We start from the raw sequence: 5,028 nt of genomic DNA, 5'->3' as shown, positions 1-5,028 counted from the left end.
AACTACGCTGATGAAGCTACAGATATCCTTGTGATATTAATAGCTGAACTGCAGTACGTAGGTAATTATTCCATTTAGTATATTTCTTTTGTCTCATCCATTGCTTAGGTCGTGCTGAATTTTTATTTTTATTGAGAACATAATCCTTGTGGAGAATGGCGATTTGACGTCTATATCTAGCATGTTGACTGTCCACCTTTTCGTGTTCAAGTCCTTAATTGGTATATATAAATTTTTAATCTTCGGATTTTTTTAATGTGCTAGACCACTGGTTTTAATTGACTTATATCAATTTCTACCCTTAATTTTTAATATGAAATATATGTTCTCAAACCGATAAATTGACTGCTGCTAATTATTAGCTGCAGGCTAGTTTTTCGATTATCAGCGCGCCAAAAGTAGAGGCATTCGAAAGATACATCCGAACGTAATAGGTTGTACTTTTGCATGCGGGACTCCGGTACCGTTTTCATCTAGTACAGCATATTATGCTCATCATAACAAACTACGCTGATGAAGCTACAGATATCCTTGTGATATTAATAGCTGAAACTGCAGTACGTAGGTAATTATTCCATTTAGTATATTTCTTTTGTCTCATCCATTGCTTTAGGTCGTGCTGCAATTTTATTTTTATTTGAGAACATAATCCTTGTGGAGAATGGCGATTTGACGTCTATATCTAGCAGTTGTGTTGACTGTCCACCTTTTCGTGTTCAGTCCTTAATTGGTATATATAAATATTTTAATCTTCGGATTTTTTTAATGTGCTAGACCACTGGTTTTAATTGACTTATATCAATTTCTCCCTTAATTTTTAAATATATATATATATATATATAATATATATATATATATATATTATATATATATATATATAATATATATATATATGTATATATATAAATTAGCTAAACTTACTTATATAAGTAATTAACTTATGTCTACATTTAATTTTTCGTTCATCTAGAAATTAATTAATGTTTTTATTATTAGTTAATAATATCTCCTTGAATTCATTAGTATAAATAAACAAAAAATACTATCTATTCGATAAGATTTTGCCTTACAAACTATCTTCCAATTTAAATTGTACTTAATACTTTTAGATTTTAGTTCCCATATATATTTCCTAAGGCCAGTAGAATTAATTAAATTTCTTTTCTTAAAAGAATTCATGTGTTGAACCACCCGTAATTTAATTTTATTAGAAGTCGACCCTGTGTAAATTGCATTTAAATTATAGCCATTCTATTATTATCATCAATCAAAGTCACTACACATTTATATACTACATCATCCAAATTACATTTAGTCTTATCTCTACAATTAATTATATTCTGGTCTTTATTATCATTATTGGAATAATTATTTGATTTGTCTTTATAAAACTTACTCAGCTTAAATCTATTAAAAGAAGAAATAATGTTACCAACATTATTAGTAGTTGAATAACCAAGTAGTCAATTTATTACTATTTACTATTTACTGTTTATGTACTTTATTGATTTTTAGAATAAGGTTTTTATAGTATATTTTTCTATATGGTCTTTCACTATTGAATTGCTTAATAGAGGTGTTTTTTCCTCTCAATTATATAAATATATTATATATTATGAAATTTGATTTTGAATTGCTAAATTGAATTTTCCCTATAAGTTTGGAATTATATTTCCTATTATTATTATTATTATTATTATTATTATTATTATTATTATTATTATTATTATTATATATGTATGTATGTACGTATATATATATATATAGAGAGAGAGAGAGATAGATAGATAGATAGATAGATAGATAGATAGATAGATAGATAGATAGATAGATAGATAGATAGATAGATAGATAGATAGATAGATAGATAGATAGATAGATAGATAGATATACGTGTGTATGTGTATTAATTGGCAGAAGTTACAAAATGACGAGCTTTCTGCAAATGGTATTTATCTGTCTATTATAGGTTGAGAGAAACAGAGAGAGCTATACAAATACACTTACACATGCATAAATTACACACAAACGCACGTACACACACAAGAGCACACACGTGTGTGCACGCGCACGCACACACACATACACACATACACACACATACACGAGGTTAGCGGATTAGATGGCAGGCGACTCTCTTGAGCTCATCCGTCCTTTGACAGGTTCTATTTTCCGTCTGAAAATGTGCCAAAAATACTAGTTTAGTTGCCAACGTCTCGATTATGCAACAAGTAGTGCATGTGTTATTACGTATGTATAAATAAATGCACTAATACATAAGTGTGGCCGATGGAGTCACAGATCTTACAAACAGAGACCTGCTACAGATAATCATGTATTTTCGACATTCATCCTCTTGACCTCAGGAAAGGAGTTTATTAATTTCCAAAAAGTACAAAACACTTATCTCCTTCAAAGTAGGATCTTCTGATTTCAATGTACTTTTAGCGCTCCCCTGGCAAACAAAATGTCTAATTCAGAAATTCTCCCAAAATCAAAATTTGAAAAGTGATAGCGAAACCGGTTATTATGTTGGAAGAAAAAATCTCATTTTGCACAATATTGTATAATACTTTTGCTATTATGATTCTAATATATTCTTTAGTCTTATAAAACAAATATTCTCTGCTTTTCATCTTATTTCTTTCCATGTATTAAATATATATATAGGATCGGCTGAAAAGTTCATAAGCTGATCAAGATACTTTCATGAAATGTGACCGAAAGAGGTTTATTTTTCAATATATTCCCCACTTACAGTCCACACACTCTTTCCATCGGTGTTGCAGCATTTGGATCTCACTGGTGAAGAAGATTTCATCCTGTTGGTAAAAAAAGGTCATCAATGACGTCATCATCAGTGCGATATTGTTTCTCAGCCAAATGCATTCTCTTGTCGGCGAACAGATGCTAGTGTGATGGGGCCAAATCATAAGAATAAGAAGAGTGCTCAACCAATTCAAAATCACAGCTACCACAGCTGTCACAGCAGCAACTGAAGCCAATGACTGGTGTACTGGAGCATTGTTATAACGAAACAAGACTCCTTTCGTCAGTTTTCCTTGGCATTTGGCCTTGATAGCCTTTCGTAACTAGCTCCGCAAGTTGGCATAGTACACTCCATTGATGGTGCGGCCCTTTTGAAGATTAGTTAATAAACACAGTACCTTTCGCATCCAAAAAATTTGAGACCATCATCTTCCCTGCAGATGAACTGACCTTAGATTTCTTTGGAGCAGGAGAGGCGGAATGTTTCCACTGCATGGATTGTCTCTGTTTTTTTTTTTTTGGCTCAAAGTGATGGAGCCAACATTCATCCTGAGCTAGAAAGCTTTCATCTTTAAACAATGTCATATTTTCCTGTTATATGATCAGCCAGGTGAACATTTGATCAAGTATCATAAGAAGTGGCGCCCACCGTGCAGAAACCTTCATCATGCCAAGTTCATTGTGAAGAATATCCTCAACTCGCTCACAGAATATACTTATAGCATTGGCTATTTCATTTATAGTCAATCACCTATCACCCATCAACATGTCTTCTTTGGTGTGGCAGCTGCAGGGCGTCCAGGCCTTAGGTCATCTTCCAGACTCTCCCTTCCCTTCCTAATTTCAGCTGCACACTTTTTCACTGTTGATAAAGCCGGAGCGCCATCTCCTAATGTAGCAACCATGTCAGCACGAATGTCCTTGGGGTTAAGCCCTTTTTTCTGAAAGTACTTGATAACACCACAAAGCCAAATTCTGTCCATTTTCAAGAGAAGTCGCTACTAGTTACTTTTGAAGACTTCTTTGAACAGTCAGATGTCATTTTACCAGGAAAAAAACAACCCAGTTGATAAGAAAAAGAGTTGAAATTAATGCATGCAAGATTTCACAACTCTAGCATCACTCCTTCATAGCCAGTCTATAAACTTTTCACCTTATCTTTGTATATGCATACGACGGGATTCTTTCAGTTTCCCTCTACCAAATTTACTAAAAAGGCCTTGGTCTCTTCAGGACTACTGTAGAAGACACTTACCCAAGTTGCTACGCAGTGAGACTGAACTCGGAACAGTTTGGTAGGGAACCATGTGAATGGATTGGCAGACGGAACTCGGAACCATGTGAGTTGATTTGGCAGACGGAAACTGAATAAAGCTCGTCGTATATGTGTGTGTGTGTGTGTGTGTATTTGTGTGTTTGTGCCTGTTTATGTAATCCCCTCTATCACTTGACATCCGATGTTGGTGTGTTTACGTCCCATAACTAAGAAGTTCGGCAAAAGAGACCGATAGAATAAGTGTTGAGCTTACAAAGACTAAATCCTGAAGTCAATTTGCTCGATTAAAACCCCTTTAGATGGTGCTCCAGCATGGCCGTAATCGGATGACTGAAACAACTAAAAGAAAAGAATAACTGAATGTGTGTATGTGTATATATGTTTATATATATGTATGTATGTATATGTTTATGTATATGTATGTATGTATGTATGTATGTAGTATGTATGTATGTATGTATATGTTTATGTATATGTATGTATGTGTATATCTGTTACTTATATGTATGTATATTTATGTGTGGGTATATATGTACATATGTATATGTGTATGTATGAATGTTCATGTCTGTGTAGATATGAGTATTTGTATGTATATTGTATATGTTTATTATGCATATATGTGGCTGTTTATAGGTCTGTATGCACGTGTGCATGAGAATGTTTATGTACGTATATGAGTGTATATATGTATGTGCATATATATTTACTTATGTTCCTCAATTGGATTAAAATATTTGTTGTATTTATACAGGTTTATAGGTATTGGGTGGATTGAATATTTGTTTGTTTAGTTTTAACTACGTATGAGGTCCATCTCGATATTGGTTTTGATCTAACTTTTATTTAATTACGAGGATATAATTGTATTACCTTTGATCAAGAATAAATTACCTATTATATATAGGGGTACATAGATATGATAATGAATAACCTTGGATTCATATTAATAACCATCTTATATTAGTAAATGGATGTATAAA

Source organism: Octopus sinensis, linkage group LG7 (genome assembly GCF_006345805.1).
Source record: "Octopus sinensis linkage group LG7, ASM634580v1, whole genome shotgun sequence".
Classification (NCBI taxonomy): domain Eukaryota; kingdom Metazoa; phylum Mollusca; class Cephalopoda; order Octopoda; family Octopodidae; genus Octopus; species Octopus sinensis.
This window is presented reverse-complemented; position numbering follows the sequence as displayed.